This window comes from Gobius niger, assembly GCF_951799975.1.
Source record: "Gobius niger genome assembly, chromosome: 2".
In the NCBI taxonomy this organism is placed as follows: domain Eukaryota; kingdom Metazoa; phylum Chordata; class Actinopteri; order Gobiiformes; family Gobiidae; genus Gobius; species Gobius niger.
In genome coordinates, this window is record NC_136853.1 from 43,959,610 (window position 1) to 43,986,665 (window position 27,056).

The window sequence follows — 27,056 nt, forward strand, 5'->3', positions numbered from 1 at the left end:
GTATGGAAAAACGGTGGCCTGTTCCTTTAATACAGTTAAAGGTGCATTATGGAGCTTTTTATGTATGGAAAAAAAAAGGTATATATTGGTGAATATTTGACCTTTCAGTGACCCTCCAGTGGCTGCATGAGTGGTTAGCATGGGGCATTTATGTTCCATCATGGTCTCCTCTATGATGCTCCAGGATCAATTGTGTTTCTGGTAGGTTTTCACTGCTCACCAGAAAACCTACAAAACAAGTGAACAAGTGCTATGTAATGCCAGCAACTTTTAAAGGGGGGGTATTATGCAAAATCGACTTTTTCAAGCTTTCCATCATGTTATTATGTCACTCCCTCATTAAAAACATGCCTGAAGAGTTGCCTTGGCACATTCACGTATTTTTGAGTAATCTGTCAAAACTCTGATGGCGGCCATTTTAGGGATAGGTTTGCCTGAGTCCTCCTAGGAACGCCCCCACCTCCTGGAGACGCCTCCGAGCTTTCGTCACCAGCCGAGAAACCAACCACTGCTCCTCAGCAGAACCCCCTCCCCACTGATGCCACAGACAGCGTGTGGAGTGGGCGTGTCGGAAAGGCTCAGAGGTTCTTAAAGAGACAGAGGCCTATTTCAAGACATTCACTACAGCCATTTTGAGAGAGCAATTTTATACAAGGCAGTTATTCTAATTTACTGCATTTACAGACCAGCAGAAGGTTTGCTCATCATCGTAGTGTGATATAGACTGGTGTTATGGGACTGAAAAAAGCAGAATACCCCCTTTTTAACTTTTCTATCTGTTTAATAATTGTTTATTATACATCTTGCCCAGGGACAACAGTTGAAAACTCACTTTGCAGCCAATACTGAACCATTTACAGAAATGTTCATTGAAGGCACTAGAAGTATTTTCCTCCCCCTACATGTTCCAGCCATGTCCTCATGTGTAGAATGAGCCCAGACTTGTTCACCACAACTGCCTCTAAAATCCTGCACTGCCACTCAAAAAGGTGTTAATTCGGGTCTGAAGTGCCGTCATGCAGGAGCTTAATATAGAACCTGCAGTTACGCGTGAGACCTGAGGTGGCAGTAGCGAGTATATAATGACCAACTTGCATCTAGTCTCTTTAATCTGTACTGTGCCTGTCAAATAAACTAATAAATAAACTAATAAATAAATAAATAGATCCTGGAGCATCATAGAGGCCACAATGATGGAAAGTAAAGATGCCAGTCTGACCACCCCACAGTAGCTGGGTCACTGAAAGCTTAAATTGTAAAGCCATTAATATCATTATGATCAAAGCTGGTGTCGTCCTGCTCTTAGCACAAGTACAAGTCTGGTCTGAGACGAGGCAAGCATGCTCTCAGTAAGGACACATTTATATATTTAGGTCTTTTTTAAACCAATAAAAACATCCACCCTTGCCATTTTTCTGCTTATTTGGTGACATGTTGTGCAGTATAGCTTTCAAAAGTAGGATTTAAGAAAAAAAAAAAATCTGAAATGAAGTCAACTTGTTGTTAAGTTTAGTAGCAACAGATGAGGCAGCCTTTTTTTCATATTTTTATTGCAGTGTTCAACAAATCAAAATGAAATACTTTGCACTCTGACCTCTGGGCTCCGTACTCTGTGTATTTCCCGCATGTGCCTTCTGAGATTTCGAGCGTAGGCAAAACTATTGCCACACACGGAGCAGCTGATTGGTTTTTTACGTGTGTGTGTTTTTTTATGTGAATCTAGACGCTTCTCCTGGATGAATGGTTTCTTACAGATTGGACAGCTGTAAGGCCTCTCTGCGTGTGTTCTCATATGTACCCTCAGCGTACGCGGACGTGTGAACGCTTTCTCGCAGGTCGAACACTTGAATGGTTTTTCACCTGTGTGTGTTGTTCTGTGCGACGCCAGATACTTCTTTGTGGCAAATGTTTTGTCGCACATTGGACAGCTGAATGGTCGTTCCGGGTCGTGCGTTCTTTTATGTAAATCTAGAGACTTCTTCTGGATGAATGATTTCTTACAGATCGGACAGCTGTAAGGCCTCTCTCCTGTGTGTGTCCTCATATGCGCCCTGAGCGTACGAGGACATGTGAACGCTTTCTCGCAGGTCGAACACTTGTATGTTTTTTCACCAGTGTGCGTTCCTCTATGTGACACTAGATGATGCTTTCTGGCGAATGTTTTGTCGCACGTTGGACAGCTGAATGGTCGTTCCGGGATGTGCGTTCTTTTATGTGACTCTAGATACCTCTTCACGGTAAATAACCTCTTACAGATTGGACAGCTGTAAGGTCTCTCTCCTGTGTGTGTCCTCATATGTGCCCTGAGAGTATGACGACGCGTGAATGCTCTCTGGCAGGTCGAACACTTGAATGCTTTTTCACCCGTGTGCGTTCCTCTATGCGACACTAGATTTCTCTTTATGGCAAATGTTTTGTCGCACATCGCACATTTGAACGGTCTTTCCCCGGTGTGTGTTCTTTCATGTAAAGTTAGAGTATGCTTACGGGAGAATGTTTTTTTACATGCTGCGCAGCTGTACGCTCTCTCTCCAGTTTGTTTCCCGGTACGAGTAAACTTTGAGCTGAATGTTTTTTCTCCTGTGTGAGCCCGTGTGTGTGAAATCAGACCACTTTTTCGGGTGAATGTGCGGCTGCAGGTCGGACATCTGTATGGCCTGTCCCCTCTGTGCGTTCTTGTATGTGTCACAAGAGTATAGAGGCGGGCGAAGCTTTTCCCGCATATTGAACATGTGAATGTTTTTTCTCCCGTGTGCGTTCTCACGTGTGAATCGAGAGTGCTCTTCCTGGCAAATGTTTTCACGCAGATCGAGCAACTGAATGATCGACCGCTGCCCGTGTGTGAACCCCTATGCGAATCTAGATTGTACTTGTAAACAAAGGATTTCTTGCATGTTGGACAGCTGTAAGGTTTCTCTCCTGTGTGAATTTTGCGGTGTTTTTGCAAAGCTGCTTTCCCTGAGAATCTCTTGTCGCACACCGAGCACTGCTGCTTCTTCCCCTCAGCTCCCGATCTTCTCCTCCTCCTCTTGACACTCGTCTCCGGGTTTTGCGGGGATCGTTTGGCGCTTCTGCCTCTGGTCTGGTGTTGGTAGGCATGGTCCCGATCAGCCTGTGTCTCAATCTGCGGAGGTTCCCAGTCTTCATCACCGTCATTATCAGGAGTGTAGTCAATGTTTTCATCAGTGTCCGAGAGGAAAAGTGGCTCAGAGCTTGTGTCCTTCTCTCGATGTACAGGTTGTAATTGTTGAAGCTTTGGGGACTCGTCTCTTTTCTCGCAGACTTGAGTAAACTCTGAGGCTTCCCTGAAAAATTAAAACATCCACTGTTAGAAATCTGTCTGTTAGTTGCTTGTTTGGAGGTGGTTAAGCCTACACTGACTGCTGATCTGCCTCTGTTGTGACGCTCTGCCGTCCTTCAGGCTTGTCCTTGGTGATTTCCTGGTTCACTCCGGGGCCACGACCTGCTCTGAGCGGTGAGGCTGACGGGCTCAGAGCGGAGACCTGCTGTTTCCCCTCGCTCTCCGCTCTGGCGTGACACGATTCTTCCTCCAAATCCAACAGCTCGTTCGCCAAAGCTCTCAGCGTTTGGTCTTTGGACATATTCACGACCTCACCTTCAGGTGGTCGTCGCCTCCGCCCCTAAACAGTGATAACAGATGAATTAATGACATTTCAATCCCAGCAGTGTGTGTCATTTACTGCATTTCCTTTGTAAGTCATTGTTGTTCTGTCATGTCAACAAATAGTTTTTCATTTTCAGTATCCGTCACATCACATGTTTTTTAAAAATATCACGCAAATTTACTTTTTCCGACCATTGATGTAATTTCACTCGCAATTTTGTTTGTACGAGGGTGACGACAGCTAAACTAAACTCAAAAAAGTAGCAGTGTTTAACTAAAAGGCTCACATTAGACCAGGGGTGCCCAAACTTTTTGTCTCCGAGGGCCAAAATTAAAAAGTGCCTGTGAGTCGTGGGCCAAACACAGCGATGTCAATCGCTAACTCAAAGAAAATGCCACATTAGATTATTTTGAAAGTGTCAGTTTAGCATCAATTCTTTTATCTATTTTTTATCTATTATATTAAGTCAGTTTTTTAACATATACTGTTGTTGATGTCAACAACCTTTGCAATAAAAGTTGGAAAACTGTGAAAGTTGATGCTACAACGCTCTGTGATTGATAAAGACCAAGACACCACAACAGTGTTTCCTTAACTTTGCGAAAGGAGTGAAACAGCGCCCCCAATTTGACGCTAGTGGTCAAAAGGTGTACTGCATCCATATTTACCATTGAGAATGAATGGAAGAGAGTTGGTTTTAACCATATGCAGCGCAAAAGTAGGTCACTCTCTGGCGGGCCAACAGAATTGTTTCGGCGGGCCAAATTTGGCCCGCGAGCCCCACTTTGGGCACCCCTGCATTAGACGATAAAAGCACAAATCAGCTGATTTACGCAGTAGGTTGCGGAAGTTGGGAAGTTGGACCCGAGCTCCTGAGGACCACATGAACGCACCAATAGATGCATATACAGACGGCATCTCTGGAATCGCCCACATATGGTCATGTTTCAAAACAGTTAAGGGGGAAAACAATTTGGAGAAAAATCTAATTAATCTTTCTCTAATTATTTAAAAACTACTGCCACAAATGCTGATTTATGATTGTAATTTTTTATCAAATAAAGATACAAAGACATGGAGAGGAGCAAAGTGGTTCAGCAGCCCATACATACATAAATTTCAGAGAATCGTGCTAATGCTTGCGCTAGCTACAACTCCTGTTTTTTCCCCGCTTAAACTGAACAATCTGTGAATAAACATCCATATGGACCCGATTTAGACTTGACTTTATTTGTATGTGATAAACAGAGCCGCCTTGACCAATGGGCTAGCAGGGGCTGGAGCCCAGGGGCTGGAGCCCAGGGGCCTACAATTCTGTTTAAGCCCAACATTAAGGCGGGCCTGGTGATAAATATATTTATATTGCACCCAGGGCTTGATTTGTAAATTAGTAGTTTCAGGAACACTTTTTGTCTGATGTGATGGATTCGGGGGGACAGGCCAAAACATTAGCCGTAACACTCTCATTAAACACCATTATATCAGATACATTTTCTGCCGGATCCCGCTAAATATTTCCCGGATCCTTTACCCTGAAAAACTGAGAATTGGGGGAATGGGATCAAATTAAATTGGCTAAAAAGAGTGAAAGATTGTGTTTCCCAAAAGATTGTGTTTTCCCCCTCGACGAGGCCACGCCCCCTTCTATGACACGATGCCAAACTAAAGAAAGCTGCGTACAATCTTTAGCAAAAATTGTGTCTAATGTGTCATATACAGTTTAACATTAACAGCTGTCAAACTCAGAAAGTGGCTAGCAACTGTGATTGGCTAACAGAATGCCATCTTAGCATCTGGTAAGTTAGCCAAGTTACTCATGAAAGGCAATAATACAAACAATAATAAAAACACAATCTTGAAAATCAACCTGAAGCATATAAAATGAATCAACTTACTTCTTTAAGATCCAAAAAGTAGCAGCTATAATCACAGAGCCAGAGATTTGAACCACAGTGTCGCAATGTTTGAAGAAAAGCAGAGGGGTGTCGCCATGGTGACTTACTTTAAACTAAAATAAACACACATTATAAAGTTTCCATGGATGCCATTAGTTACGGGCAAGCAATTTCAGTCTTTTTTGTGTCAGAAAGTTTATACCATACATTCTGAGACACAAATATTTGCCTTTATTCATATGAACTTTACTTGTTAGCCTTGTCAACAGTTAGCTTTTTTTTTGCTTTCAGCTATAACCGAAGAAGCTCATACTGATTTGTTTACACAGTTCCCGCCCTCCTCAGACTCGTTTCCATTTTTTATTGTAGTTTCATCACCGGCAAGTAACTTTTATTTGTGAGTTTCAGAAGTTGCTCATTAATCGTCCTTCCCCTTACCCTTTCCCACTCCGCCACCCCTGTTCTTTCTGTGGACGGTGATAGATTGGATCCAGGTAGCGCGCGCTGGTGCCGATTCCTGTTCTCGCCGATCGCATTAGAAAACCAAGGACATTTTCCCCCGTGTTTCAGTATTCTTGGCTCATTAATAGTCAAAAAGGTCAGCGCAAGTCTTTCCGATCCCCACTGTGCTTTCCAATCTCTCCCCCCCCCCCACCCTCTCTCTTCCGAAGCACATCAGCACTTTTCCTGCCCGCTCCTGCTCCTCCTCCTATCTGCCGCTTTGGATCAATTAATCACGCCTGGCCAAGGAGGGGGGGGGGAGCCGTTCTCCGGTAATTTCCTGGGCGTTGAGTGGGTGATCTATTAGCCTGGTCTGATGAAGAAACTAGGGCTGTGCAATTAATCGAAATTCGATTACGATTTCGATTACAACAGTAAACGATTACAAAATTAGCATAATCTCAAAAAATCGATAATAATTTTTTTTTTCAAATTTTTTTTTTCTATTTTTTTTTTTTCAAATTTTTAATTTTTGGATTTTTGTCACTTTTTTGCTGGATTTTTGTCTTTTTTTTCTGCTGGATTTTTGTCACTTTTTGGATGGAATTTTGTCTTTTTTTAATGGATTTTTGTCTTTTTTTTGCTGGATTTTTGTCACTTTTTTGATGGATTTTTGTCTTTTTTTTAATGGATTTTTGTCTTTTTTTTGCTGGATTTTTGTCTTTTTTTTGCTGGATTTTTGTCTTTTTTTGCTGGATTTTTGTCATATTTTTGCTGGATTTTTGTCATTTTTTTGCTGGATTTTTTTCACTTTTGCTGGATTTTTGTCACTTTTTTGATGGATTTTTTAAAGGCAACAAATAATCGTTTGAATAATCGTCATTTCAATTATGACAAAAATAATCGTGATTATTATTTTTTCAATAATCAAGCAGCCCTAGAAGAAACAGACTTGTACTCTTTTTTCCCCCCTTCTTACAGTTTGAATCTTTTTCTTTTGTCCTATACATGCCTTTCAGTCATGTGACCTTTGTTGTTGTGGTGGCCATTTTGAATACCGAAAGTAGCATTATGTAGTACTACCACATGTAACAATATCTCTACTCAGGATGAAACTACAACTGATTGACGGTGGCATTTTTATGTACTCGTAATCAAGAACTCGGCCCCAGAGAAGCACGTAAGTCAGTGTTTAAGATGTTAGCATGCTGCCGGTTAGCATTTAGCTTCAACAGCTCAGTTCTGACTTGAACCACACTCCAAACCTATTAGCCTGGCCTGATGAAGAAACAGACTTGTACGTGTGGAGCAAACTCTTTTCTTTCCCCCCTTACAGTTTGAATCTTTTTCTTTTGTCCTATACATGCCTTTCAGTCATGTGACCTTTGTTGTTGTGGCGGCCATTTTGAATACCGAAAGCAGCATTATGTAGTACTACCACATGTAACAATATCTCTACTCAGGATGAAACAATAACTGATTGAAAAATATTAATAATAATAAATAAATAAAGTAAAATATATAAATAAAAAAAAGAAAAAAGAGAGGGACTTTTGATCTCAATGAGTTTTATCCTGGATAAATAAAGGACAAATACTAAAAAAAAATTGACAATGGCATTTTTATGTACTCGTAATCATGAAATTAACAGTAAAAACTCGGCCCCAGAGAAGCACGTTTATGTGAAGAAAGCAGTAAGTCAGTGTTTAAGATGTTAGCATGCTACCGGTTAGCATTTAGCTTCAACAGCTCAGTTCTGACTTGAAGTTTCAAGTTCAAGTTTAATGGTTTTGTATAGCCCAACATCACAACAGAAGTCGCCTCACAGGGCTGCACCGAACATTAAGGCAATAAAACAGAGCAATAAATATGAGGGGGTATAGTGTTGTTGTGGTATAGTTGTTTTAATTTCAGTTTTCTGTGTTTTGTCTGTGTTTTGAGACGTGTGGCATGGGGGTGGAGGGTGGGGGGCGAACAGGGTGGAGGGAACGGGTGAAAAAGGGGGGGAAAAAGCAAAAACATGTTGTGTGTAGACCATATGACTTACAACATAAATATTTCTTCCTGACAGGAGCACAAAAAAAAAAAAAAAAAAAAAAAAAGAATGGAGAGCTCATATTTTCTCAACAGTGGCGAGCCGAGCTGCTTGCTCTCCATCTCATCCGTTCCTGTCAGTCACTCGTCGAGTCAGCCTAACGTTAGCTTATTAAGCGTTTATCTGATTCAGCTGTGTTATGCGTTGCTATAGCGATGCCCGCAGAACCCCAGCCTTATTTTGCTGCGTATAGATACAGACGGCATCTCGTCATAGAAGGGGGCGTGGCCTCGCCGAGGGGGAAAATAGAATCTTTTGGGAAACACAATTTTTCACTCTTTTTAGACATTTTCTGGTGGAATATGAACTTATTTATCACATACAAATAAAATCAATTGTAAATCGGGCCCATATGGATATTTTCTCACAGCAGATTGTTCTGTAGAAGTGAAAAAACGGCAGTTGTAGCTAGCGCCAGCTAACCGTTAGCATTAGCCCGATGCTAACATGTAGCATCATGTTAGCATTCTCGTTATTTAAGTATTTATGGGCTGTTGAACCACTTTGATCCTCTCCATGTCTTTGTATCTTTATTTAGTAGAAAACTATATTCATAATTCTGCATTTGTTAAAGTAGTTTTGAATAATTAGAGAAAGTTTAGATTTTTTCTAAATTGTTTTCCCCTTAACTGTTTTCAAACATGACCATATATGGGCGATTCCAGAGATGCCGTCTGTATCTATTCTTTTTCTTTCTTTTCCCTGATTTTTTTTTTTTTTTTTTTTATTGTGCAGCAGGTGCACATGCCACTATATTGGGTAATGTGCCTTGGTCCTTCAGTAATAGCCCTTAATTATGCCCCATTGAATGTGCAGGTCTGATTATTCACAACGCTCTCTTAAGAGACACACAAAAGAAACAGTCTTTGACATTTAGTGGCCAGTGTTAGCATTGATTAGTCATGATTTAAGAAGACGCAAACTAACCAGTATGTTTTAAGAATTGCTTATTGATTTTTTTTTCTGGCTGGCGGCTTCATTTTTTTTTTGTGAGCAAGTTTTTTGAGTTGAGACTTTGATTGAAAAAAAAAAAAAAAGAAATAAGGTCCCACACATCAATATTTGGTTTAACTTTGATGACAGAACGCATTTGCTGTGGCGTTTCATCAATAAGCTTCTGCTATATAAAAAAAAAGATCCACAATTGCGTTAATTTTCACCAAGATCTTGTATTGATGATGGGAGAGAGTGGCCACAGTGCAAAGCCTTCTCCAGCACGTCCCAGAGACACTCAATGGGGTCAAGATCTGGACTCTGTGGTGGACAATCCATGTGTGACCAAGCCATCAGGGAAGAAGAAATCCACTGAGGGAAAAACCTGGTCATTCAGAATGTTCAGGTGCTGGTACATAAGCCTTTTTTCCACTGGCAGACACTGCACTTGTTGGGTGAGCTTTTCGACTGAGGCCAGGGCCAAACTGGTCTGACCAGGTATAAATTTAGGACCGACCTCTGGCTGTGGCCAAAGCGCGCTGAACCGAGACTAATATGAAGTGAACAGATGCTGGCCTCTGATTGGGCAATGAGAGAAAGGACAGCCCTCATTAGTAATATTTCACATTATCATGCCGCTGTTCGAAAAGGGTCTTTTACCCATATTAGCATTTAGCCACAGTTAGCGCAACTTTAGCTAGCCCCTACCACTAAAAACATGTACAATAGGCCAGGATGAATGATGTGTGTGTGAATGCATGATGGTCTGAGGGACCGTGGGCGCAGATGTGTCCAGTCGCGACAGTGTTTCTGTCCGTCTCCCCCAGGGGAAACTCAACACCACCGAGTGTGGGGTAATTGTAGAATTGTCTCATGTAAAAGGCTGTCTGTGAAAGGTGCTATATACATAAAGTAGTTCTTCTTCCTCTTCTACTTCCTCTTGTTCTTTCTCTTCATCCTCTCTTCTGCCTCTTCTTCTTCTTACCTCTTCTTCATCTTCTTCCTCTTCTCCTTCCTCCTCTTCTTTTTACTGTTCTTCTTCCTCTACTTCTCCCTCTTCTTCCCCCTCTCCTTCCTCTTCTCCTTTCTCCTCTACTTCTTCCTCTTCTTCTTCCTCTTCTTCCTGTTCTTCTTCTCCTTCCTCTTCTTCTCCTTCTTCTCCTTCCTCTTCTTTTCCTTCTTCTTCTTCTTCTTCTCCTTCCTCCTGTTCTTCTTACTGTTCTTCTTCCTCTACTTCTTCCTCTTCGTCCCCCTCTCCTTCCTCTTCTTCTTCCTCTTCTCCTTCTTCTCCTTCCTCCTCCTCTTCTTCCTCTTCTTCTCCTTCTTCTCCTTCCTCTTCTTCTTCTTCTTCCTCTTCTTCTTCCTCTTCTTCTTCTCCTTCCTCCTTTTCTTCTTCATCCTCCTCTTCTCCCTCTTCTTCATCTTCCTCCCACCCACCAGAAGGCAGCATTTGTCCACATTTGTTCTCACCGTGGCTTACAAAACTTTAAATGAAGCTCTGTACTGCGCGCTCCTCTGTGGGGGCGCCGCCCACAACAACTTTGGTTGTGTCGTGTAGTGGAAACACAAGCGTGTACTGGGTCGAGTCGATACGTGACAAAGCGAGTACATAGATAACGGCGTGCGCGGTAGAAACGGTATAGTGTTGCTGAACCTGACCATAACAGTTTTTCTGGGCAGGCTATGTATTTAAGAAATCAAAACGGGCAGTTCACAAAATGACTCCGAGTGTCACTTGTTTAATTTCTTGAGCGATATATTAATCTTTAACGTGAGCCTTTAGTTTACTTGGCCATTGCTTTCTTGTAACTTTGCCAAAGTACACTTGACAATCACAATAAACAAGTGGGTGTTGTGCTAGCCTTTATTTTTTTATTACGGACAGAAGCCGCACATGTTTTTGTCCTTTCTCCTGTCAATTAAACTTTGCATGTATCTGCAGGGAACTCTTGCTTCTCGCCGATAAACAAAGCAGGGCGATGGCGGTCTGTCTCTGCCCTGATTGTGTTGGGAGAGTGTTGTGAGAAAATGCTGTGGCTTTTGCTGCAGATTTGAGCCTGAGGTAAAAAGCCTGGTGTCTGCGTGAGTCTACGAGAGCCCGGCTAACAAGGGCCTGTGGTGAAACTGCTGCACAGCGTGATCACAGGGAAATGGAGGAAATCTCAAAAAACCCGCGGGTCACTTTTACACGTGCGCTCAAACATTCACTCTGACGGATAAAACTCGGGGTCATTCACAGCGCTGGCAATTTCTCCTGTCGACAGCCCGAACTACAGTAAATAAAAATAGAGTTAGCGCTTTTTGTCTATTAGCATATAAGTTTCTTGAAACAACCCTCTTTGACATTTAGCATTGAGGTAGGCTAATTGTCAGAGTCACCGAGTTGAAGCATTAAAGGGATATTTCAGGATTTTTGACACAGGGCCTCATTTCCTAGTTATCCAGAGTGTTGCTGATTTCTGGAGATATTTTTGTAATTCATGAATTTCTTATATTTGAAGAGTTACGTGGTGCTAGGCTAACGCATTTCTACGGTATCAGCTAGCCTGCATTAAAAACAGTGTGACCCGCTCCACAGTGCACCTGAGGCAAATCACTTATAACCCCAGACTAACCATATAAATGTCTGTGTCGATAGAATAATTTTGCTTTTAAAATACCTTCTATTTGAGCAGCATCAGCTTCGTGGTTGTATAAGCCAGTGGTTCTCACCCTTCTGGAGTCGCAACCCCCTTTATAACAGTTAAAAAGGGTTCGTGACCCCCGCTCGGGTCACACTGTGAGAAAACATTAGCCTATATAATTCTTAAAAAACAAAAAATGAAATTCATCAAACTACAAACAAATGATGGCACTCTGGTAAAATAGCAAACACATGCTACAATAAAATATTAGATAATATGCTAATGAAAATATGGCTATTTTATCTACATGATCTTGCGACCCCCCAAATTTGTCTCGCGACCCCCAGGTTGAGAACCACTGGTATAAGCTACTCAGCGGCGGAGTGATCTGCTACAAAATAGTCAGTCAAAATGCGATCATTCGTGTGATGCAGGTCAGTTTTATTACAAATATTATTCTATCAACACAGACATTTATATGGTTAGTCTGGTGTTATAAGTGATTTGCCTCAGGTGCTCTGTGGGGCAGGTCACACTGTTTTTAATGCAGGCTACTAGTTACCATAGAAATGCGCTAGCCTTGCACTAGCCTAGCACCACAAAACTCTTCAAATATAAGAACTGCATGAATTACAAAAAAAAAATATCTCAAGAAATCAGCAACACTCTGGATAACTAGGAAATGAGGCAAAATGTCAAAAATCCTGAAATATCCCTTTAACATATTGTGCATGTTTTAGGTCGATGGTGGAAATCTGAGCCTCTGCCGCTAACCCACCCAGACACATGCAAACACCACACAGAGAGCGTCCCCACTGCCCAGGCCAGGACTAATCCGGGCTTACCAGGCAATCAATCAATCAAGACTTTGTTTACAAAGCACCTTTCATATAAAGTTGTAATGCAAACTGCTTTGGGACCGACTTCGTGCCGTGGCCAAAGCTCTACAACTGCGCTCCATTATTAAAGTGGAAACCCTCGCGTGTACTGGGTAGAATAGATACAGGAGAAGCCGAGTACTTCGACCGAGCTGTACCCCGGCAATATGGTTACTGGAGTTTGCAAAATGGTGTTTAAAGTTTTATTTATATGCTTTTCGTGTTTGGCCTTTGCCCGGTAGCCAACATCAACGGATTAGCGTAAATTCTCTAATGGGCTCTATGCACAGTGACCCCACATGATTTCCTCCTGGACAGTCAGCCAGACGCTGTCCTTCCTGTCCGTTTTCTCTTCCCATTAAAAATGAGCAGGTCCCACAGAAATGAAGCAATAGCTTAAGATTTGGTAAAGGACAGCGAGTAAAAGTGTGGATGTGACGGAGCAGATTCAAAAATATTACATGAGACGTAACGACGTCACTGGAGGAAACCTCCGTGTTCATAACGGTGGATGTTTTTGTCTTGAGGCTAACGCGGCTAACAAAATAAAAAATAAAACTAGCGCAACGTTGAACGAGCCTGCGCAAAACAGAACCGTCCTGTTTGTAGTTTAAATAATATTTACTTGTTTACATGTTATATTAGCATTTTTCAACACTAGCCTTTAGCTCTAAGATAAAAGCTCCGCCCCTTACGACAGCTGGCGTTTCCTTTGGGGCAGATTCACAGCGAACATGATGTTTGTAATATGTTGTTGTGACTCCATCATGAGTGTAAACGATCGCTGACAGGAAGTCCAGCGTCTGGCTAACTGTCCAGGAAGACGTCACGTGGGGAAACTGTGCATAAGCCTATATAGGCCGGGGCCTTTATTTACTCAAGCACATCGAGGACCAGGCCTTTATTGGAACCAGGCCAAATTTGAGACAGGTCTTTATTTCTATTTGAGCAAAATGGACGACCAGGAAAATGAAGAAAACGAGATTCGTGTCCATGTGAACCTATAATATTAGTTTCATTTATTAATTTACTTTGCAAACCCTCTCCCAGCGGCATTGACGTCTTTTATTTTGTAGGGACAACAGTAAGCTTTTTCGCTGCTGTTAGCGGAACATTGACATCAATGTCACTGCAGGTTTCTTTCTTTTTTACCGCGGACTTGGATTATTTGTTGTTTTCTCCTGTAAAATTTGAGGTTAGACGGAGCGTTTGTGTTTGTGATCGATCATAAAACTGGCGCCGGTCGGAGGAGTGATTTTGAGGCGTGGGACTTACCTGCACACGGAGCAGCTGGCCGTGCTTTGAGGATGCAATGGTTCTTTTATTAAAACCCTGGAGGGTCACACAACATTTGTTGTTTGCCCCATTTCCACAAATAGTCACTGGAGGTTTGAAAAGTGGCTAAATCTGTGTCAAAGTTACGCTTGGATCAGCTTCACTCTGCACTCTTGTTTACTTCCTGCACGCGAGTTTTCATTTACTGTTGTATGAGACAAATTCCTAACATGGGGAATATTTCTACTGCTATAGTTTCTAATAAAAGCCCCGGCCTGTTTTAGAGACCAGCTTTTATTTGCCTCCGCCAGCCGCGAACCCGGCCTCTGTCAGAGACCCGGCCGGTGATGGAATACAGGCCAGTATTAGAGAGTTTACGGTATGTATATTATATTTGCCTTGATTCATAAATCTCGGTGTGTTTCTGCGTCTAATGGCCTGAAGGTATCTCACTATCGGTTCGGATCAATAGTTATTTGTCCAGTCCATGAGATGCTTATTTGCAATTAAGGGATATGTCTTCGTTTCCACACGCTCAATCCTTGCCCTTGTTTGTCTGTGGGTCGGCCGAAGTGTCTTGCCGGAGGACACAACGGCAATACTTCGTTTACAATTGAACAAAACAAGTGAAAAGTGCAGCGGTGGAGTTTGAACTAAGCTGCGGGTTTTCTCAGCTCAGCTCAGGCCTCATAAATGAACTCCAGAGATGAGGCTTTGCATGTTTTGTTCTGGCGGCGCAGAAGTGAGGCTCAGTGAGGAGTTAATTTGTGAGCAGCCTAAAGTCATTTGTAGCAGAGCGCGGCTGGAGGGAGCAGATTTGCCTGTGCCACTTCTCCGAGAGCCACTGGAGCAGAACCGGACTGAGGAGAGCGAGGAGAGGGGAGAGACCGACTGTTCTCACTCAGACTAACTGCGTCTACCTGCGATGCTCCCGAAGTCTGTACTTTTACTAGTGGGTTGTAAGCTTATAAATAAATGCAGCAGATTTCGGAGAACATTGGAAGAGCTAGGCCACAGAAAGCGTACCCTGGTGTGTTTCTTTGGACAATCCGCCTCGGTTTTGCATGACTCTGACACTGACTCTGGTGCGCATCAACAGCTCCAAACCAAGGACTAACGGAAGCAAATACACCAATATTCGCACGCTGTTTGAATTACCGAGGGACCTCAATAAGACTGAAATGACCCGAGGACGTTGGTAATTTTCATGGACACACACGTCTTCAAAGAGCCTCCACGATTGAGGGAACATAATGTAGTAGCTTAATGGTTTGTTTTCTCTTTCAAACTTTGTAAAGGATTTAAAAAAACAACAACACTGGATTCGGGTGGGAGTAATGCTTTGGTTGGGTAAAGTATAGCTTTAATATGCCACACAGCTTTATTGTATATGCAGCATGCAATGTTTTTTTCACATCTGTCATACTGCATCACAGCACGGTCACAAACATCAGCGTCCACTCTGAAGCTATATCCACACAAAGACACACGCGTTCTTTCTTTGTAAACACAAAGCCAGCTTAGTAAATGTGTTTGTTCGACTCAGGTCTGTGTAAACGCTGCAATTCATCTTCCAGGCCTGTGTGAGGCGCTGTGACGCTAACACAGATAATAGAACAAGATGTAGAGGCGCATGTGCAGTAAACTTATGTGGAATGTAAACAGTGAAAATGAAACTGATTCAAGGATTTAGGATCTACAGAAGAGACGAGGAGGAGAGTTTATTCTTCAGACGTAACAGCAGAAAAACCTGTCAGTGACTTTTACTGTCAGTCCAAAAACACAGACTGACTCGTCCGTGTTTTCTATTGTCACCTGTGGCTTGTGGACTGCAGTGGAGCAAAGAGGAGCGGAGTAAAACCATCATTATCTTCTGATGTACAGAACCTGATTTGGAATTCCAAATTAAGATAAGATAAGATAAGATGATACTTTATTGATCTCACAGATGGAGAAATTGCATTCGATGAGAGAGCATCCGGCAGCAGCACCCATTCAGTGCGCACCACTCTTTTTTTTCTTTGGTGAAAGATCGTTGTGTCGCGGCCGCCATCTTCACTGTTTTGGTCACAGGAGGAGCACTGGTTGATGGGAAATCCGTAGACGATGACCACGGCGGTGGAGCTCTTGCGCTTGGCCACGATGTTCTTGGCCACACAGGTGTAGTTGGCCGTGTGGGACAGACGCGCCTGCTTGATGATCAGGTTGTGTCCACGGTGACGTAGAAGTTCCTGTCCTCGGCCTGGTCGATGATCTCGTTGTCTTTCAGCCACTCCACCCGCATGACCTTGGAGGATGGAGAAACTGTAACTGCCCTCTGTCTCCTCTGATCATCTGAAACGGTGCACCGCCTCCTGGGCTTGTCCCTGTCTCAGAGCGTGGTGTCCTGCACTGGTCAGCTCCACCTCGTCCTTCCTCTTCCTCCTGCACAGCTCCCTCCACAGTCGATCACCATCTCCTCGTTGGTCCCTTTTGTTGTTTCCTGTAGCTCCTCTTGTGACGCCTCCTCTGTGCTGCAGGTGTGGGGGCTCTTGGTGCCTCTTCACTGTTCAGTGTCTCAGAAGAAGATGTTTGTAGTTCTCAAATGGGTTTAGCTGATAAGCTAGCAGTTTGTTTACCTTCAAAAAGCTGCTTTCTTCAGGACCATTTTGGACTCTCAAAGTAAACAAATCCACCAAACCTCCACAAAAACACAGTAAAGACGTACACAAGTATCCAGAAAAACAACGTGGTTCGCTGAAAAAGGCAAACAATTCACTGAAAAAGGCAAACAATTCAGCTGCACCAGGAGAGAGGGAGGTCACTTCCTGTTTTTCACGTCGCCATGGCGCCAAAAAAAAATAAAAAAAAATAAAAAAAATTATGTACAAATTATTATGTACAAATCCTTTACTCTGTTCACTCTGTGATGAAACTACCATTAGTAGAACTACAGTTCTAAAACAAAATGAAAGTTTAATGTTGAATTAATACTTGTCCATCATATGCACTACAAACAAGTGGATTGTTTGAGTTCATTAATCATAGAATCTACATGTTCTGTTAAAAAACAGCCGCAAACCGCGCTTACCGCCGCGGCCCCGTGAACTGTCACCTTTTTCACTATATACGTGTTTGCATGTGTGCTCGTAAAATAATACAAATAAAGTAAATTTGGCATAGCCTATATGTGTACGTGGATCTCTGGTCACAATTAAAACAAACATTTCGTTTACTGTCCACCTCGTTTCTCTCACACAAAACTAATAAGTTAATTTGTCGTTCATTTGCTCACACACGCACACAGAGGGGAAGCTCTATAGACGGGGCAGACTGGGACTGAAAAACGGCCCTGGACTCTGGACCAGCCTGGCCCAAACTAGCGTAAATGCAACACTTCCACAAATACATATTTAACCCTTAACCGAGTGCATTTTCTCCAGTTCGGCTTTACCCAAATCTAAAAGCTTCTTAACCGAAGAGCAAGAGTGTAGTGCCTGATTTGAAAGCAAAGACTTACAGAAGTGCTTGAAACTTTTTGTCACGTTGTCGCCACATTTCCGTCATGTTTTTGTCGCTTTTTCGTCACTTTTTTGTTGTGTATTCGTTGTGTTTTCGTCACTTTTGTGGCTTTTTTGTTGCTTTTTTCCATCGCTTTGTTGTGTTTTCGTCTCTTTTTTTGTCATGTTTTTGTGGGTTTTTGTTGCTTTCCTGGCACATTTTTCTTCCGTTTTCATCCTCATTTTCGTCGCTATTGTGATTCTTTCCCTTTAAGCTTTTACATTTAGGTAAAGCTTGGTTAAGGCGAGGGATAAGAGGAGAAAATTGAGAGGCCAGACCAGTGGCCCAAGAACCAGTGGCCCTTCTGTGCTCTTCCAGAATGGACATATGGCCAGTCCGCCCCTGTCTATAGCAACTGAAATTAGTGCAATTTTGCTAAACACTATTGGTAAGCCGCTCTCTATTTACTGTAGAAAGTCAATTATGACATCGTACCAATCAGGAAATGCAGCTAAATCAGCGTCCCGTACTCAAACGCATCCTCCCATTAACACTCTAAGCTTTGGCGTTGAACACAGCTCGGAGCTATGCAATTTAGTACTTTGAGTTTTTGACATTTTTTGAGGCTATTCATTTTCCCTGCTCGCGTTGAGTGGATACGCGGTCATTTTCAAGCAAGTCCTCTCCACCATTTACTGCTTCCTCTTCATAAAAACCGTCTGTACTGCCGTAAAAGTGAGCACACCTGCACGGCCATTACCCCCGCGGAGTTGTTTTGAAAGGAAAGCCTTTTACTGTGGTGTGATCTGCTGGTTACTCACAACATTAAAAGCGAGGTTGAGTTTCTTTGTAAACTGTGGGGAGGACGTGCGATTGAGCTGAAGGAGTGTGTGTCTCAGATAAAGCACTGAAAATCTCTCATCGGGAGCAGTATCAAAAACATACATTTTAGTGCCTACCTCGCTGGCCTCAAGTTTGCTTTTTATAGACGATAATGGAAAGCTGCACACAAATCTACCGTGAAAAGCGAATCCACCGTGATAGTGCGCAAAGACGGATATACGGAGGTATTTAGCTCGTGTTTTACAGTTGTATCATTGGGATTATTTTGTGTAATTTAGAATGTGTTGACATGTAACTTAGTTTAGTTTACATGTACTATTATTTGGGTTATTTTATGAAATTAAAACTGTATGTTTTACTCCTTTCATTGTATTTTGTAGGACAGAACCAGAATTTGTTAATTTGTTCAATAAGGGACAGAGACAATATTTGGAACAAAATCACATGTTTATTGTGGTTACAGGCCATTGCTGTAATCAGTAAAGAAAGGAGAGAAATCGTGTTAATAATGTTAGCTTGCAGATGCAATAGCACAGTAAAAAACAACATACCGTCAGCAAAACAAAAGATCAACACTGATGTCATTAATGTGTAAAAATCAAATGTTGTAATTCTGGGCTAATGATGATAATAATAATATTACTACGGTCAAAACTAGTCTGGAATGACATATACAGGCAACTATGTGCCATTAATAATGGTGCCATAACTTTTTATTTTATTTTATTTGTCCTTTATTTATCCAGGATAAAACTCGTTGAGATTGAGATTAAAAATCTCAAGAGTGTCCTGGCCAAGATTCTTTCAAATAAAAATATGCAATAATTTGCCACAGAAAGTAAAAAGTACCCGTAATATATAATTATGAATAATTATATATTTACTTTACAGCCTGCAATTGCATTTTTTGGGTAGCTTGTAATTGAGATTATTTATTGTTTTTACTCATTTACAACTAGCATAAACGCTATCTTAAGCAGAAAATGAATGTGTCATTTTAGCTTTATCAAACAACAGAAGCATCTACGATTTCTATATTGGTTCATAAGAAATCAAAAAATGAAATAACTCGGTTAAAGTCTCACGTTCGTTGAGTTGATCAAATCAATCTTCCCAAGACCTAACACCGTCGTATATCCGTCTTTACCAGGAGAGGGCGCACTATCACGGTGGATTCGCTTCACGGTATTTCTGTCTCGGCTCCGGGTCTGCAGCTTTCCCCTAGTCTTTACAGGACGCCATTCCCCGACTATCTTATAAAAACCTGCAGGCCTGACATGGCTTCACAGAAAGCTACCGGGCAGTAAGGTGTCGCTCTTAACTCGCTCTTAAGATCCACCTCACTGTGATTATTGAACAAAAGATCTGGTACAAAGATCCTTAAAGACGCCTCATAATTACCTTCTTTGTACTGCTTTTTCAATCACTCAGAGTGAGCAATCTCACTTTAAATAGCAAATCTTGTCTTGAAGTTTCATTTCTCATATCACCGGTGCAGCTTCGTGTTTTGTTGATAATATAAAACATGAAAGATGATCTCCTGGCCTGTCCCTGCTGCTCTGGAATTAAATAACGCCCTGTCTCTCTCTTAGGTGCTGTTGAATAGGAAAGGTCGGCTCAAAATACACCTGTGACGCAGAAGCAGCAGAGTTTCTCCATGTAGCACAGACTTAGGAGCAGCAGATGAATTAAAATAGCCTGAAAACATCTGACTCTTTGTATTAAAGGAACAGGCCACCGTTTTTCCATACTGAGATATGTTCTTACCTGAGCTTAGACGAGTTGATGGGTACCTGTCTGGTCTTTGTGTGTGCCCTCAGTCACGGAAAACGACCGAAGGTGTTGTTAGCATTTGGCCCTTTCCCAATGTATTCCTATAGCTCCAAACGGGGATGAAGTTGGAAGCTACTACGTTCTTCCACGGGCACAAAGACCAGACAGGTACGTATCAACTTGTCTAAGCTCCGGTAAGAACATATCTCAGTATGGAAAAACACATTTTTCTATTGGACTACTCTCTTATTTAAATCGGCTTGTTAAAATACAGAGGAGTGATTTGGTATGTTTCTATGCAGCTCAATCTTCCCCTTGCAATTAGTCTCATGTAATACTTGACGTTCGGAGCTGAAAGCAGAACAAAGTAGCTCATGCCCCTAGAGGCCATAAGCGTCACTGCATGTTGCAGGGTTTTTTTTACTCATTAATTGTCCGTGAGAGTAAAATACTACGTTGACAGAAAAGACAAAGGGAGAGAGGGATATTGCACATTGTACTACAACTAAATTACGCAATGGAGACCTATTACAGTTTTGTTCTTATAGTAAGACAGAAGGTTTAGTTTACCTGCTTTACTAGTTTCGATCACTTCCTGTGATCTTCCTCAGAAGCGTCACCTGGTGGTGGAGGTGACGTGTCGTAGGCAGCTTACATGGATGTTCCAGTCAGTAGGGAGAGCTTACGCCCCCTACAGGACGGCATCCCAGGTGTGGGGTAAGGTGTACGCTCCGTCGTCCCGATTCATAGATGTTGGTGCCCGTTTCCTGATCTCGATGGCTCGATGGTAGTCTCGCCAGCCAGACTCCGCTTCTTTACAGAAGAGGGTCTGGCAACACTCCATTGCGCGTTTTCAAAGGAAGTGACGCAGCGATATGGAGCCTACCGACCAATCAGAGCAGCTCCCTGAACGGGCGTCACGTTGTTGCGCCTTTGTTTTGTAAGCAACAAGCAACCACTTCACGTAATGCTCCGGTTTGCTTGTATTCATAAGTGTTTCTGACATAAACGACAGAAGTCATTTACTGAACTCCGTGTGGCAGGAGCACCATTGTTAATGTCCCAAAGATACAACTTTCTTGCCGCTGTTTCTGTCGTCATATCCGCTATGTTCTCATTGGCTGCTCTGCGCTTCGGTTGTCCCACATTAGTCCCGCCTCAAGCAGTAGCTTTTCTACGACAGGGTCGCCAGAGTAGTCTCCTGTTTATTAATTAATAAACATCGGAGATTAGTCTGGATGTCAGGCTAGCTCGATGGCTACAGAGCAAAACTGTAATAGGCTTAACCTAAGAAGACAGTATGAACCTTTTACAAATACGCAATGGAGAGATTTTTTCCCCTCAAATGTGGCTGTAGTTACTGCTAAAGTGGTGCAAGCCCACCGCTAGCTTTTCCCGTTAGCCCTTAGCTTCTTCTTTGTGGTTCCATTAGTGTGTATTGGTGGCTCAGACTCGGAGGCAGGGGAGTTGCAAGCCTGGTTTTCTGGCCAGAGGCACCAGGGGGGAGATGAAAGACCCCCCAATCATCCCATTAACACGTGTATTACCCCAGAAGCACAATGAAACACGTTACTTAGTGCTGCTTTAAAGCATTTTTGAACCAATTACCCTCCCATTGGTTGGCGTTGGTGAATGCCTCAGCAAAGACCTGTTACACAAAGTAAAATTAAGCCAAGCTATAATATTATCCAAAGAAATACCCCCTTTAGACGGTGGCAGCCACATCTCAGTCAGCCCCAGATGTGGATGAATGAATCCAGGGTATTGTTTGGCTGTATTTAAGTTCGTTTTTGCTATTCTATGCCCATTATTTCACTAGAAACAAATAAAAAATGCCCCTCCTGTTTCAGCAGGTCCGTCAGCTCGATGAGTCATGTGTGTAAGTGTAAGTGTGTGTGTTTCGAACCCAGTGTATAGATCTGTAAAATATTCATAGCCAACATTGGACGACATAATTCACTACATCAATATTGCATTGTGGCTTTAAATGTCTTTGTTTCCCGGCGCACCACTGGAGCCAGTATATACTCCAGTGCTGTCGGCTCGGAAGCAGCTTGTTATAGTGCAGGCGATGGAAAACGGGAAGTAATGGCCAGGAAATACAGTTTTAATATGTTTCATTTTATCTTATCACAATTTTGAACTATATCACATATTCAAATGGCTTTCCAGTCCTCATGTTTATTCCTCCTCTTTATTCCTCTTGAAAGACTAACCTAATACATTGTTTTCATTCTAAGTAAGAGCCCCCCAGTGAGTCAAAACAAATGATTTCATAACTGACTTCATTTGGCTCCCGGTTGTGTAGATTAGTCTAATACGCAACAGACTGCGTATCTTGAGACTAAACTTGCATTATTTCATTCCCCCCAGCTTGTGTTTTCTACCTCAGCATTTAACGGGCTCGCGCTTTGGAGCGACATGTAGCCAAACGGTGCTTCATGATGACGTAGCCTGGCAGGTCGCAGGTCAGTTCGTTGAATGCAGGCACTGAGCCAGAGCGTGACATGGCTTACAAGTGAGCAAGTGTGAAAGTGACTAGAAAAGTGCTGTATAAAACTGATGCATTATTATGACTATATTATTATAACTCTAACAGTCTAAATCAGGGGTCCTCCAACTTTTTTCTCTGGGGGCCACATTATCATGATTCCTGATCCTGATCCTGGGCCGGGTTGGCTATAGAATTGACCCAGACCAAAACGCAGGAGGCCTCATTGTAGGGCTGCAACTAACGATTATTTTGGTAATCGATTAATCTACCGATTATTTTTACGATTAATCGATTATCGCTTGGCTATGAAAGGTGCATGGAAATTGTATTTCTTCATTTTTTTTTTATCACATAAGCTAAAGTGGCGCCGCTTGAAGACATGTTGATGGAGTAAACTTAAAGTAAACGTTTGTAGGAGGCTCTTTGTGCTAATTCTGCTTTCTGATTGGATGAGACAAAGACAGATATTTATGAAATTTATAATGTACAAAACACTACAGACCCTAACTTTAAAAACAAAGTAGGTTTTCATCCAAAATACAATTGTTATGTCTTTTTTGCTCTATTTTAGTCTGCGTTTGCTAGATAACGATTAATCGATTACTGAAATAGTTGACAACTATTTTAGTAATCGATTAGTTGTGGATTAATCGGCCCTACCTCATTGTGAAGTAGAGATTACTCGCCTGCACAGTCGTCCACACTACTATATCCACAAGATCAACACTTGATTCCGGGCACATATTTGTTTAGCTGTGCAAAAATAGTAATCAAGTCTTCGCACTTTGTTATAATTTGAAATACCACAGATATATTTATTTTTATTTTCAAATAAAACTTCATTACTAACTTGTATTGTGCTTTGCAAGCCTGTGTCACAAGTTTCTCAAAGTTCACTGTCGTCATTATTCATTCACCCCACACTCTGTGGTGATAAGCTTCATTTACCACGTGGCTATAATGCGTTGTTTATATCCTCATCTCTTATGTCAGTGGCCTCTGCTGGACACATGTGTAATTCTTTTTTATTTATTTAAGTTGCCTCCCTAGTGTCTGGAATGAGAATACTGGTTATTTAGTTAAAAAAACAAATCATAACTCCGCACAGGAATGGGCTAGAGACTTTTTGGTTTGACATACTCAGAGATTTGTGCTCTACAAGTCAGGGGCCGGGTTAAATCATCGGCTGCGAGGTCATTTTTGTTGGCCTGCGAGATTCGTATTCATATTATAAATGGCCCACCAATAAGCTGCTTTAAACATGTTCCAACAACATTTCCCATGAGGCACCGCTGGTAATGCTGGTGATGCTGCTGATATAGCTCAGCAGTTTTGAGTATACAGCCGACAAACTTTCTTTGTTCAGCTAATCATGTGCTGAACAAGTTATAGCCTCAAAGCGAACATGTCGTCATCAGAGTTTAAACATGTTCATGGCACAACAGTGATGTGAGGAGTGGACCATGGCCTTTTCTTTCTTACAAACTCCATCTCTGTCCCGAGCAACATCAAATACTCACAACAAGGAGCACATAATGTTAAAGAGGGGGTATTAGGCTTTTTTCAGTCACATAGCACCAGTCTATATCACACTACAATGATGACCAAACCTTCTGTTGGTCTGTAAATGCAGTAAATTAGAATAACTGCCTTGTATAAAATGGCTCTCTCAAAATGGCTGTAGTGAATGTCTTGAAATCGGCCTCTGTCTCTTTAAGAACCTCTGAGCCTTTCCGACACGCCCCCTCCACACGCTGTCTGTGGCATCAGTGGGGAGGGGGTTCTGCTGAGGAGCAGTGGTTGGTTACTCGGCTGGTGACGAAAGCTCGGAGGCGTCTCCAGGAGGTGGGGGCGTTCCTAGGAGGACTCAGGCAAACCTATCCCTAAAATGGCCGCCATCAGAGTTTTTACAGATTACTCAAAAAGACGTGAATGTGCCAAGGCAACACTTCTTTTTAATGAAGGAGTGACATAATAACATGATGGAAAGCTTGAAAAAGTCGATTTTGCATAATACCCCCCCTTTAAGAACAGGCAGAAACTGTTTGGACACAATGATGACTCCTCTGGAGGAGGAAAGATCATTCATCGATGCCCTGAACATTAAAGCAGCTGCAGTGAGAGAAACACTATTGAGGAGGTCACTGTATCAATAATTAATACTACATTAAATCATTATTAGCTAACATGATATTTATTACAAGACACTAATTGTGAATCTGAGTTTGTAATTTCTTAATTCCGAAGCACAACAAATAGTTAAACCATCTGAACGCTTAAAACAATGTACAGAGAGGTAATGATCTATTTTTATGCATATTGTAGCAAATTGTAAAAAGTTCTTAAATTATAACTTTCTATATAGAAAAGGCTTCATTTGTTGTGCCCCCCAACAAGCACTGTGTTTGCATTTTCGGCGCCTGCTCCAAATGAGCTTGAGGCCGCTGTTTTAAATGCTGTCTGTTTTATCTTACTGTTGATGTAAAGGTAATCGTCTTTGCATACGTTAATAGAAACATCATTCCTTTGTGACTTTTCTTCAAGTGTTCCTTTGTATCTTCAGTTCTTTTTGTGCTCCGATCTTATCTTCGCTTACACTCATAAAGAAACTTCTCCGTGTTCTCTTTGTCGCCAAGGTCGTCCTCTGAAAATCGCACAGTTACTTTTGCGGAAAGGCTAAGCGCTGCTGCCCGACCCTCTCGTGCTCCGCTTCCTCTTCAAATTAACGGCACCTGAATGCTTCTATCGCTCCATCTTCCTGTCTCCCAGACTCAGTCCAGTGAGCCATCAAAACACAGGTTACCAGGGCAAGATTATCCCCACTTTTCTATCCACTATTCCGGCCAAAACACCACCCTTATCCTCTGAGGACAATATTCTTCCTTCTTTTCTCTCCCCATCTCTCTCTCTCTCTCTCTGTCTGAGTCAACCATGCTCTGCTCACAAGCTCCCTCTCCTGCACGCTGCCAATCTTCTACAGTCGAATGAAAAATGCGTCCAATATCCCAGGGACAGGGCAATAATGACTGGAAAGCAATAGAGGTGAAGCAGACAGATAGCATCCAGCTAGTGATAACAGTCTTTGCTTGGGTTAGCACTTGTGGGGAAGTCAGTTGAAAGACTTTTTTTTTCTTCTTCTTCTTCTCGCAAAGCTGTCTATGTTTAGTCACTGTAAACACAATGGCCAAGTTTCCTGACAAAAGACGGCAGTAAATATACGGGAAGAAGATACGGCTTCTTTTTCAAACAATTACTTTTAGGATAGTTTGCCTTCTTCCCACTGGAATGTGTAGGTATACAAAAAAAAGAAAAACGTGGCCACCTGGATATAACTTCCTGTTCTGATCTGGGGTTGTTCTGCTCTGCTGCAGTTGGGCAGGTCTAGGTTCAGCAACACAATGTTCCTAAAGAATGAGGCTAAAAAACATCCTGAATGACCAGGTTGGCGACGTGTAAACAAGCAGCAACCTCCCTCTCTTGGTACAGCTGCCGTGTTTTTGGTTATTTGTTCTGCAGAGAGTCCATAATGGTCCTGAAGAAAGCTAAAGACATTTGAGACCTACACATTTCTTCTTCTGAAACACTGAAGAGGCACCAATAGCCGCCCATACCTGCAGCACAGTGGAGGCGTCACAAGAGGCACTACAGGAAGCAAGGAAGGGGCAAACGAGGAGGTATCCAGGCAAGACTCAAGTTTCAAGTTCAAGTTTAATGGTTTTGTATAGCCCAATATCACAACAGAAGTCGCCTCACAGGGCTGCACCAAACATCAAGGCAATAAAACAGAGCAATAAATATGACAATTAAAAGTTCAGGTAAATATAATGGCAAATATAATGTCCAATAGGAGGTAGCAACGAGCGGCGTGGGCGTCCCCCGTCCTTAGACTCTCCAGCACGGCAAGGAAAAACTCAAAAACCCGGCAGTACAAAAGAGAAACCTTGGGGAGAACCACAGAAGGAGAGATCCATTCCCATGGACGGACAGGCTATAGAGACCCAGGCCGACTCACAGCTAAGCCACACGTGCCTTCTGTCCCTACTCGTGTTCTGGCTAATGGACGTTCACTGGAGAATAAAACAGATGAACTGCTACGCTCTTCCCAGAATATGGTGAAAGACTCCTGTGCGGCGCGTTTTGAGGTTTTTCGCTCGAGTTGGGAAATGTTGAACTCTTTGGCGAAATTCGCGACCAATCAAGAGCTTTCCCCCCATAGTGACGTACGTTGTAGCAGAGCCTCCGGGGCAGATTCTACGCCGGCCCCACAGATGTAAACAAGTCACGGAGGTTTAGCTTCATTGTGAACCGGAGCTACAGCAGCTCTGGGACTTTTACAAAGACATATCAGTGCTTCTTTATCTAAACAACCGGGATTAAAAGCGGCGACAAGAAAACTTATATTAGTGTCTGAATCTGCGCTGGGAATGTGTTTGGGCCTCGAGGATGCCTGTTGTAGCATTAGCACCGGAGAAAGCTAATGCTAAGCTAAACCTCCGGTCCTCACGTGAAAACGAGAAATATGCACAAATAAAGTCAATAAAGAACAATGATCACACACTGAGCTGGGCTGATGTTGTAGTTTATTACTCACATCATCTACAATTAGCTCCGGCAGAAAACCATAGCTTGTTAGCTCAGTTAGCTCACATTGAGCTCCGGTTTTCTCCCATGACAACAAGCATTAAGCACTAATAACGTT

General features: G+C 42.4%; 1 protein-coding gene across 1 annotated transcript in view; it reads left to right on the forward strand.

The window, feature by feature from the left end:
* Positions 1 to 27,056, forward strand: part of chchd3a (coiled-coil-helix-coiled-coil-helix domain containing 3a) — a 230,540-nt gene that overhangs the window by 30,243 nt on the left and 173,241 nt on the right. The window lies entirely within an intron of this gene.